This window comes from Xenopus tropicalis, chromosome 5 (assembly GCF_000004195.4).
Source record: "Xenopus tropicalis strain Nigerian chromosome 5, UCB_Xtro_10.0, whole genome shotgun sequence".
In the NCBI taxonomy this organism is placed as follows: Eukaryota; Metazoa; Chordata; class Amphibia; order Anura; family Pipidae; genus Xenopus; species Xenopus tropicalis.
The window spans coordinates 154,807,262-154,820,050 of NC_030681.2; positions in this window are offsets into that span (position 1 = coordinate 154,807,262).

Consider the following 12,789-nt stretch of genomic DNA (forward strand, 5'->3'; position numbering starts at 1 on the left):
TGTTTCCACCTTTCCAAATTTCCAGAATTTTAACACCTTTGGATTACACCAAACAGTACATTTGTAACAATGCCGGGAATGTTACCCTACCTGCCAGGGCTTTTTTTTTTTGTAGTTTGTCCCAGTGATTGGCCGGTGGCTGAGCAGAGTAGAGATTGTGCAGGGCGCGCGCCAGGGCATAGACTGCAGTGTAAACTCTATAAGTGACTCTGTAATTGTGATTCCCATACACTGATACATCTGCCTCACTCATAGTCTCATTCCCTGTGCAGGGTTTAGCTATTTTACCATTCTGAAGTGTAACATAGACACGATGTGGAAAACTGCAGCCAAATAACCAAGCCCAGGTATTTATAGTTAAATCATCACTGTAGTTTTCTACACTGCTCAAAGCCGGGGATCTCTCCTTCCTGGATTAACAGGGAAAAAGAGCCATTTAATGTCGTTTCAATATTATATCGTCTGAAAATCATGAGTCTGGGGAAAAACGATGATGTTATCCAAAATTTTGTTGGAATTTTATATGTTGCAAATATGTTTGTAAAGAAAAAGGCATATCTTGTGCTTATATACAAGACAATCACATGAGCAGAACTTTTCCTGATTTGCTGAACAATCTCTTCTGCATCATGGTAGTCAAAATACATCTCTCTAAGTACAGTAGAGAAGGCCAAACAGCCCCCAATACCAGCAAGCTCCTTACTTATCCTTTCCCAGCCTCTGTACCCTGTGCCATCACTTGATATAATGAGTCTGACCCATTTCCAGCCAAAGTGCTTCAGTATCTGCACAATCCCATCAATTTCTGCCTCCTCATTGGGGATAGTTCTGTAGAATGATGGAATCTGGGTTCTGTCACTGAGCGCTGGATCCATGGTGTTGTAACTGATCTTAAAAAAATAAGAAAGAAATCTATAGGTAGAGCAGCTTCAAATAAACAGCTACAGGGCTTCAAATAAAGGTGTGGGGAGGTAAATTGTTATCCAAGATAGGAAAACATATTTAAAGATAAGGAAAGCTATGGAGGCAGTTTAATCCCAATAGATTAGCCACAATAGTGCAAGAACACTGTATTCATTCTGTAGAATGCTTACCATACCTGACTAAATGGCCCTAGAAGCTCTCTCTGTTTGTTTAAGATAGCAGCTGCCATTTTAGCTTGTTGTGATGTAACTTCCCTTTTCTCTTTATTTTAGTCTCTGGCTGGATCGTAGCTCTGGTCTCAGATTATAGCAGTGTGGGGAGGGGAGGTGGTGGAATTAGGGAGGAGGGAGAGGAAAAGGGAGTGAGAAGCAAGCTAAGCAGGCTGAAGAACATGACCTGGAGGTTTGAACTAAGATAAGGAAGTCTAATACAGAAGGAATAGAATAGAAGGAAAGAAATGTAGTGTTTTTTGACAGAGGACTTAGAGCAGCAATATGGTGAATTGGTGTAGATACATAGACCTTTCTGATAAAGCTTACTTAGTTTTTACCTTTCCTTCTGCTTTAAGTGAGGCAAATATGCAAGTAATTGAAGATGGCAGCTATGAAATATTAAAAAGTAAACACAATATATCATAATTAACTAAATGAGGTGGATTGTGGTTGAAACACATATTCTGCAGAAAAAAGAATAGAATTTCCCAGAGAGACAGTTTACTATTACTTTCTGAAGATCATCAGGATAATCAGGTAATTGGTACCAGAATTAAACAAAATTCCAAACCTTTTTAGATATTTTTTTTAACAAAGCTATTTCGATATGCATCTTCTTGATAGAGAAGCTGAAAAATGGCCCCAAAATTTGAGGGTTTTAACAATCACTACAAAACAACTTTTATCATCCATGTTTGCTTTTGATGGGTCTATAAATGCAGATAATTGGAGAGACCAACAATTTAGATTGTTTTGCCTGGATTACCAGAAATCTTATATTAATTTGTCCAACTCCTTTTTGGAATATGTCAGCCCTAAATGCCAAGAATAAAATGTTGACATTTTCCACTATATATGGACTTATTAAAAATAAATCTGAGATTCAAATTATATAGAAGATTTACCATCTGACACAACACATCAGAAAAGAAAAATCTAATGGGTCAGATTAAGCCTGCCCCACAAAATCTGATCTAAATCTCCTGTGTACAGATGGAGCCAAGTCCCTATTTCTAAGAACTTTTTTTTCATAATTGCGTTGCTGTCTAACAGTTTTTATATTTAAAAGTTGCTCACGGATTAAAAAGGTTGGGGCCCCCATGCTCTAACCTATCTAGCTGGACAAGGGCTTTTACAGCCAAAAAGGGGTTACACATTTCATATATATCAATTCCTGTTGTTCCTTTTCTATTTATTGTACATGGGTCTTCGGCATCCTCTGTGTGTGTTGTGCCTCTTTGACAAGGTGAGCCATAGTCGGCTTCTTTTGGGGCCTAAACAATTGGGGGATAAACTATTGCTAAACATTGTCATCATTATTATTTATTAAAAAGACAAATAAATCATCTGTTTGGTTCCTTGGACTAATAATTCCTATGTTGCTCACTTAAGGCGGCCATATACATTGTGATTCGCTTGTTTTGCGAGGTCTCCAAATGAGCGGATCTTCTCCCTACCTAAGGTAGGCGATATCAGGGTAATTTGGCCCTAATGGTGGGTATATGGCCAGTTGGACCGAGGACCACTGATGCAGTACCCAAGCTGACGGGAAAATCAAATCGAAATCTGGCCAATTTTAAGCCAGATATTGGTCAGGTAGGCCCATCGGGGGTGCTTATAAACATTCAGATAAGCTATTAAATTGGTCTGAAGGACCCACATCTGCAGCTAAATTCTGCCCATGTATGGCCACCTTAAGTTACATATTTAAAAAAAAAAATCAGATAAAGTTTCCTCAGGGCTCAATAACGAAAAAATATAGTAAATTGTACTCTACTTGCCTGTGGGAATCTAAACATTGATGTAAATTGGGCCAAGGAGAATTTAGTGCTCGAAGTCACATCTCCCACATATCCCATCAGCTTTGCCTTCTCCCAGCAATCATAATTGGGAACTTGGTATTCTGCCCCAGACATTACGGCCAGCGCATCATAGAGAGATTTAGGTTCATGTTCACAGGAGTCAAATATCCTGTATCCCAGGGAAATATTGGGTAAAATCCTTGAACTTCTATTTATCTCTTCAACCACAAACAGGAAAGCCAAATAATGCCGGGAATATTGGAATGTTGGCCTGTTAGATATATCACCTTCAATTAATTTAATCAAATAAATATGCTGTGGCAAACGTAGCTAGCAGAAACATTATTTTTTTATTAAATAAAGAAGATAATTGTATCTACCCTTCAAGAAAGCAAAAAAAGATACTTACAATCAATTTTTTTATTTGGAATTTCCATTCATAGAAATTGCGGAAAATATACACATCGATACCATGATTGATCAAAATTTATCATGTAAAATAACTAAAGGGTCAGATTGAAAATTGTGCAACCTAAACCTGCCAAGATGCCATAGGAAATGAGGGGGAAATGCATCTTCAGCAGTCAAACAAGCTGATATATAAGTTTTTTTTAACCCCACAATTTTTTTCATTAACCCTTTAAGTGCCAGCAGAATTTCACATTTCAGTTCCCCTTGTTGCCAGACATTTTGTAAACATTTTGTGCTCTCTCATTTTAGGGGCTTTTACTGGGGGTCGGGGGTTAAGTTCAGGTAGGCAAACTGTATATAGTTTTTTTTAGGAGAACCTGAGCTTTCCAAATCTGCCTGAGTTTCTGTGTATTTCCACTTCTGGAATAAGATTTAGAGCTCAAAATACAAAAAGAAAAAGAAATTTTTTTTATGATATAGGGATTTATACCAGAAACAAATGTTATTTTATGGACAACATTTCAACTGATTCGGAAATCCTCATACCAGATATGTACAGTTTTATGGAGAGTTCTGACTTCGATAAAAAACTCCCAGCAGTAAATTACCAAATTCTCAAAGCATTACAGCAGAATACGGCATGCTTTAGATTCCAAAGCCAAAAATCCTGGAACATTAGGTTTACCCCAGGAAACCCTAAATTTTTGAAAAGTACACATTCTGCCAAATCTAAAATGTCTATGTCTTCCAACTCCTAAGTACCAAATGGCAATACTTTCGTGAATTTAGCAGTTTCTATAAAAAAATATGAAAATTCTAAAAAAATCATCTCAAAGCTTCCACTTTCAAGCATCATATCTCCCACATAACATTAGGTACCAAGAAAATACATCATAAATATGAAAGCCAAGGGTCCACTGAACAGTTTGATGCCCATTGTGCATAGGATCACCAATGTATCTGGCATTTAGAGACCCCAAAAGGAAGTTAGTACATACATATTGCCATAGAGATTTCCTTAGCTGGTGAAAATTCAACAAATTTACTGCATTTTTGTGGGAAAAAACACAAAAAAATACATTGACCTCCCAAAACCATATATTTTTGTAAAACACATATTCGGATGAATTCAAAATGGGTACCCATGTCTTTCTACTCCAAACTACAGAGTCGCAGTGCTTGCCCAAAATTGGCAGTTTTGATGAAATACCTGAAAATCGCATCAAACCTTCCACTTTCAAGCACCTTATCTCCCACAAGACAACACATCCTAAATATGAAATTCAAGGGTATATTGATCAATTTTATGCCCATTGTGCATAGGATCACCAATGTATCTGTTATCTGGAAGTTAGTGCATACAAAGTGCATCAGCAGCAATATAAGCTACTGGCATGTGTATTATGTGCCATAAGACCCCCTAACAGTATGGACACCCTAGAAAACCACACATTTTCCAAAGGTACACGTTCGGACAAAACAAAAATAGGTAAATACATCTATAACAAACTACACAGCTATGCTAAATATAATGGTTTTTATGAAATTTCTGAAAATTGTCACAAATCTTGCATTTTGCTTCATTATGTACCCCATATTTCATAATATATCAACCTAAAATATTCTAAATATGAACTCCAGGGGTCTACTGAACAGTTTGATGCCCAATATGCATTTATTTACCAAACTATGTGGTGTACAGAAGCACCCAAATAAAAGTAGTGCCTAGTAATTTTCACATAAGATGCTCCGGCTCATGCAGTTTTTGCACCCGGTATGTGCATTATGTGCCATAAGACCCCCTAACAGTACCGAGACCCTAGAAAACCATATATTTTCTGAAAGTACACATTTTGACAAAACAAAAATGGGCAAATACATCTTTCTACTGCAAACTACCAAACTACAAAGCTATGCTAAACAGAACGGTTTTTATGACATTTCTGAAAATAGTCACAAACCTTGCATTTTACCCCATTATGTACCCCACATTCACAATTGTGAATAAAGCTATTTCTTAAACCACCTTTACCAGAGATTGGAGTGTGCACCCAAGAGAAATTGTGCTTGTGACTGCTGGGTCTCCCTTTGCTACGGGTCTGGGGCACTGCACCCGGACCACCAGATCAGTGGGGTGAATGTCCATGAAAAACTGTGATTTATGTGATAATTTAATGAAGAAATAGTCGTGAAATTTTTTTTCCATGGGTGAAGAGTCCGGGGGGAATGCAAATTGAGACTGGCTGTTTCGAATTAGGATTGATGTGCTGGGTGGCTTAGAGCAAGTTTTGGTCTGGTATTTAGTGCTGTGAATATGTGACCACTCTCTATTTATGTCTATGGGATTTTTAAAAGAGAATTTATTAATGAGTGAAAGTTCACCCTTTGATGAATATGTCTCTAGCAGACTGGGGAACTCTAAGTTCACTCTTTGATAACAAAACCCTAAATGCCTTCCTATGGGATTTTAAGAGGCATATTGATGAGATGGGAAAAATCTCATTGAAACTAACAGAGAACAATGTTATATCACATCCGGTGCATACTTTTACTCTCCTTAGTGCTCTTGCACTTTGGTCCAGGTCTTTGTTAATAGCCCCTCATACCTGTAACAGTTACAGAAGATCACAGCTTGCAGTATGACAGATATGCCAGTTTCCAATTATATGTTGAAAATACAGGTATGGGACCAGTTATCCAGAATGCTCATGACCTGGGGCTTTTAAGATAAAGGATCTTTCCGTAATTTGGATCTCCATAACTTGTCTGCAAAATCATTTAAATATTGAATAAACCCAATAGGACTGTTATGCCCCCAATAAGGGGTAATTATATCTTAGTTGGGATCAAGTACAGGTACTGTTTTATTATTACAGGGAAAAGGGAATCATTTAACCATTAAATAAACCCAATAGGGCTGTTCTGCCCCAATAAGGGGTAATTATATCTTAGTTGGGATCAAGTACAGGTACTGTTTTATTATTACAGAGAAAAGGGAATCATTTAACCATGAAATAAACCCAATAGGGCTGTTCTGCCCCCAATAAGGGGTAATTATATCTTAGTTGGGATCAAGTACAGGTACTGTTTTATTATTACAGAGAAAAGGGAATCATTTAACCATTAAATAAACCCAATAGGGCTGTTCTGCCCCAATAAGGGGTAATTATATCTTAGTTGGGATCAAGTACAGGTACTGTTTTATTATTACAGAGAAAAGGGAATCATTTAACCATTAAATAAACCCAATAGGGCTGTTCTGCCCCAATAAGGGGTAATTATATTTTAGTTGGGATCAAGTACAGGTACTGTTTTATTATTACAGAGAAAAGGGAATCATTTAACCATTAAATAAACCCAATAGGGCTGTTCTGCCCCCAATAAGGGGTAATTATATCTTAGTTGGGATCAAGTACAGGTACTGTTTTATTATTACAGAGAAAAGGGAATCATTTAACCATTAAATAAACCCAATAGGGCTGTTCTGCCCCAATAAGGGGTAATTATATCTTAGTTGGGATCAAGTACAGGTACTGTTTTATTATTACAGAGAAAAGGGAATCATTTAACCATTAAATAAACCCAATAGGGCTGTTCTGCCCCAATAAGGGGTAATTATATTTTAGTTGGGATCAAGTACAGGTACTGTTTTATTATTACAGAGAAAAGGGAATCATTTAACCATTAAATAAACCCAATAGGGCTGTTCTGCCCCCAATAAGGGGTAATTATATCTTAGTTGGGATCAAGTACAGGTACTGTTTTATTATTACAGAGAAAAGGGAATCATTTAACCATTAAATAAACCCAATAGGGCTGTTCTGCCCCAATAAGGGGTAATTATATTTTAGTTGGGATCAAGTACAGGTACTGTTTTATTATTACAGAGAAAAGGGAATCATTTAACCATTAAATAAACCCAATAGGGCTGTTCTGCCCCAATAAGGGGTAATTATATCTTAGTTGGGATCAAGTACAGGTACTGTTTTATCATTACAGAGAAAAGGGAATCATTTAACCATTAAATAAACCCAATAGGGCTGTTCTGCCCCAATAAGGGGTAATTATATCTTAGTTGGGATCAAGTACAGGTACTGTTTTATCATTACAGAGAAAAGGGAATCATTTTTAAAAGTTAGCTTATTATTTGCTTATAATGGAGTCTATGGGAGATGGCCTTTCCATAATTCAGAACTTTCTGGGTTACAGGTTTCTGTATAAGGGATCCCATACCTGTATTCAATAGGTTAACTGTGTTAAGCCTAGAGAATGATAAAAACCTGTAGTGCTATTGGGTAAAATCAATGTAATTAGAGCAGGGCTAATGTATTCTGTAGCTTCTGTACATAACATCTCAGTAAGTAACAAATAACCAAATACTTACAGTGCGCATGAATATTCAAATGGACGGGGTCCGATTTATACTTTTGCCAGACACTTAAATACCATTTTCAAATATGAATTTTAAGACAAAGCACGTTCTGATGAGTAGATATTATAGTTCACAAATACAGGCCCTAAGGGAACGAGCGAATGGCGGCATTGAATAAATAGTTGTCGGCGCCTTGTGGGCAGCAGGAGAGAAATAGAACACAAATCAAAAAATATATAAATATCTGACAATTAAGATATATTTTTCTTGCCTGGAAATTCGTATAAACCCCAACTTGGTATTTTTTCAAATAAAACACAACCTTCCATTTATTAAATGTCATGATAATGGTGGTAGGAATGAACGAAAATATGACTTTATTGTCCAAAAATAACATTTTTCTCAACTTGAAAAATTAAAAAAAATTGAGGAATTCGTGAAATTTAAATGGCTGCTCATTTCAATGAATCCTCTTTATTTTTCCCAAACAGGAAGTGCTCCAGCAGCCATTTTAGGAGCATTGGCTCATTCTTGGAAAACAATAATGTGTTTAAGTTTCACTTGCAAGTATGTGAGACAGAAAACAATGAGGGCATTAGGTTCCCCTTGAAAATGTGTAAAGTACAGGCTGTCACTGAGTATTCTATTCCTCTACTATTCTGAGCCTCCATAGGACTCGACAATTTAAATCTGGCAATTTTTTTTCCATAGAAAAGAACCTAAATGTTAAAAAAAAATCACGCTTTATCTGCGTTTTTCTATGAAAATTTCAGGAAAATGCAAATATTTAGAAAAAACATACCAGAAAATGTGTGTACTGCCAGTTACCCATTCATAAATCTCAATTTTTCTAAAAATTGATTAGTAAATGTGCAGCGAAGTCAGTGCAAGAAAAAGTTGCCGAAAACTCAAATTTTCAGAATTGTTGCTAAAAAAAAACATGACTTATTTGAACCAGCATCAAAAATCTGAAACCTTTAGAGACAAAAGAAGGATCTTCCAGGAAAGGGAAGGGACCTCTGCCATTGGTTTCTACATGAACTCGGCAAGTTTAACCCGGCGAATTGTCGGGTTTGGATTTTTAGCCGTTTACATGCATAGTAAATCTCTAAAAAAAATTGAAACTATTTTTCTGCCATTTTTAGTGAAAAAAATCCAATTCCAGAAAACAAAATACAGTGGTCTGTAAATGGGGCCCTTTGTATGAAAATAGCTTGCATTGTTGCAACTGAGTTTGTGCCAAACAGAAGGGAGCTGGATTAACTGTATATAATGGAAAATTTTTACCATACTTACCGAAATTTGCGTTTCCTGGTTACTATGGGCAGCATTCACACCTCTGGGTAATTCCCCGCCCTCGCTTAATGATAGGACAGAAAATTAATTAATCCAATTAAACACTCTATAAGGCCCCCCCACCTCAACCCCTTGTCTTTAAGTCCGAGCTAACTCTGGGGAGGGTTCGCTGTGAATGCTGCCCATAGTAACCAGGAAACGAAAATTACTTTAAGTATGGTAAAAATTTTCCATTTTCCCTGGTTACTCTGGCAGCCTTCACACCTCTGGGTCCGTACCCTAGCAATCAGAAGGGGTGGGAATAATTAACACAGAATAATGCTCAATATTTTTATTCTTTAGCGAACTGAACCGCTTCCAAAAGCTTTTCCCCAAAATTAATATCTTTTGAGGAGACAATGTTAATATGATAATGTTTCAAAAATGTCTTGGCTTAGATCCAATCTGCTTACAATCCATCTGCTTATTGTGGATACTGAGGCTGCCTGGCCTCTTATTTCCTTCTGGGATAATAAATACTGTATATACTCGAGTATAAGCCTAGTTTTTCAGCACCCAAAATGTGCTGAAAAAGTCACTCTCGGCTTATACTCGAGTCAGGTGCCATGGGTCCCTCTAGACTAGCACCCTCTGTCATTTGTGTGCAACTTAGGCCACCTGCAACCAGACCCTCCAGTGCCCTGGCCCATTCCCAAATTCATCTTCATCTACCATCCTCACCTGTCCCATTCTGCACTAGACATTGCACTTTATATTCTATATAAACCATAGTTTTGAAGGATTTTAACTCTTTGTGTTTTAGCTTGGTTGCTGATTGAGCTAAGGGGGGGGGGGTAGTGCTTTTAAGACATCATTGTTGATACCATATTGTTTTTGTTGACCTTCTTCTCCACTTACAGAGCTAGTTTACTGTTTTTCTTTGTAAAAAAATATTTAGAAACATATGCCCCACTGATGCCTCATTTAATGTACTTATATTGGTATTTATTTTGATTATTGAAACTTAGCAGTAGCTGCTGCATTTCCCACCCTAGGCTTATACTCGAGTCAATAAGTTTTTCCAGTTTTCTTAGGTAAAATTAGGTACCTCGGCTTATATTCGGATCGGCTTATACTCGAGTATATACGGTAATCTGTCAGAATCTCTCCATTCCTTGGACCTTGATAAATAGGTTGAGAGACACCTAACAAGATCATGGGGCTGATTTACTAACCCACGAATCCGACCCGAATTGGAAAAGTTCCGACTTGAAAACGAACATTTTGCGACTTTTTCATATGTTTTGCGATTTTTTCGGATTCTGTACGAATTTTTCGTTACCAATACGATTTTTGCGTAAAAACGCGAGTTTTCCTATCCATTATGAAAGTTGCGTAAAAAGTTGCGCATTTTGCGTAGCGTTAAAACTTACGCGAAAAGTTGCGCATTTTTCGTAGCGTTTTAACGCTACGAAAAATGCGCAACTTTTCGCGTAAGTTTTAACGCTACGCAAAATGCGCAACTTTTTACGCAACTTTCGTAATGGATAGGAAAACTCGCGTTTTTACGCAAAAATCGTATTGGATCCGAAAAATTCGTAAAGAATCCGAAAAAATCGCAAAACATACGAAAAAATCGCAAAGTACCGATCATTACGAAAAAAACGCAATCGGACTCCATTCGACCCGTTCGTGGGTAAGTAAATCAGCCCCCTAGAGTATGCCAAGCCTGTTCTTGCTCCGATGTAGGTTCTGGGAAAAAGGCTGGCAACACTGATTCATGATTCATGTGAAGGGCCGAGACCACCTTTGGAAGGTATCCTGGAACTGGCCTTAATGAGACCTGATGCGGTTGGATAACAGTAAAAGGAGCTTCTGAAAAAAGCGCCTGTAGATCACTGACTCACCTGGAAGATGTGATTGCTGTCAGAAAAAACGCTTTTATTGATAGCATCATATCTGATATGCTTTCAATGGGTTCGAAGGGTCTCTTTGTAAGTGCCTGCAAAACCACTGGCAGATCCCATGTAGCTGAAAGTGCCCTTTCTGGGGGGCTGAGATGTAAAACTCCTGTCATGAATCTTGACACATTTTGATTCTCTGCCGAACGTATACCTGTTAGATGCTGAGATTAAACTCTGGCTGTGCGTTCCACCTTGTTTCTTTATGTAGGCAATTGCTGCTCTGTTGTCCATCTTCACTAATAATGATGTACCTCTCAGATGAACACTGAAAGCCTGAATCACTTTCCATACCGCTCTTAATTCTAATACATTGGCTGTAAGACTCTGTTCTTCCCTCGTCCACAGTCCCTGACGGTATTCTCTTCTCAGGTGGGCTCCCCATCCTAACGGACTTGAATCCGTTGTTAGAGTTTCCCACATTGTCTCTGTCAAAGAATGACCCTTCCTCAGGTTCTATTCCCGAAGCCACCACTTTAGCTCTTTCCTGACATGAGTTTCCATGAATATTCTCTGATTCCAGTCTTGCACCACTGAATCCCACTGACGCAGAAACATTCGTTGTAATGGTCTGTAGAGATGCAGCGAACTGTTCGCCGGAGAACTAATTCGCACGAAAATCGGGTGTTCGCAAGTTCGCAAGTTTGCGAACTTTTAGCGATGTTCGCAATTTTTGGTTCACCTTAGCTGGAGCCAAATTTTGACCTCTCACCCCAGAGCCAGCAGATACATGGCAGCCAATCAGGCAGCTCTCCCTCCTGGACCACCCCCGGACCACTCCCTTCCATATATAAACCGAAGCCCAGCAGCCATTTTACATTCTGCCTGTGTGTGCTTGATGAGTTAGCATAGGGAGAGAGCTGTGCAGGGGTTTGAGGGGCAGTTTAGGTAGCTTTGCTGACTAGTGATCTACTTTCTACTGCTCTGTATGTAGCTGCTGTGGGCAGCTGTCCTGCTGATCTCATCTGCTGTAACCCAATAGTCCTTGTAAGGACTGCTTTTATTTTCTGATTACTGTTACTCTTCTTTTCATTGTGTACTGCAGCTCCGTCTGTGTGTGTTGGAGACAGGTGTGCTGCTCATAGTAGTGCACTAAGCACCAACCCAATTCACATCATTTTTTTATTTGTGTTTTTTTACTTTGCTACTGTAATTTATAGAGCCCAGTGCTATTAGTCTAGCTGTGGGGGACTGGTGTGCTGCTCCTAGTAGTTCACCCCCAGCACCAACCAGAGATCACTTTTTTTTATTATTAATTTTTTTTTAATTTAACTTACTGTTCTTTAATGTGTCCAGTGCTGTTTGCTGTTATTCATAGTAGTGCACCAAACACGTTACACATAGTAGTGACATTGCATTGCAATAAAATCACCTGAGCGATGTTTTTCCACCAGCAATAGTATATTCCGTATCCACTACTGCGGCGTTTTGTCTTTGCATGTGAACCGGCTGTAACCTTTACGGACGTTTAAAAGCAGTTTATTACACAAGTTTAGAAATGTAGTGTGATTTCTGCCCTTTACAGTACAAAACGCAACGCTGTGTCAACAACATATTTTTCAGAAAAATTTTTGCCCTTGATCCCCCTCCTGCATGTCACTGTCCAGGTCGTGGCACCCTTTAAAAAACGTTAAAATCAGTTTTCTGGCCAGAAATGCCTTTTCTAGTTTTTAAAGTTCGCCTTCCCATTGAAGTCTATGGGGTTCGCAAAGTTCGCAAAAGTTTGCACTTTTTTTGTGAGGTTCGCTACATCTCTAATGGTCTGATATGCCACCTTGCTCATTTTAATATTGGAAAAGTCGAATTGAGGAGACCTAGTACACTGGCCACCT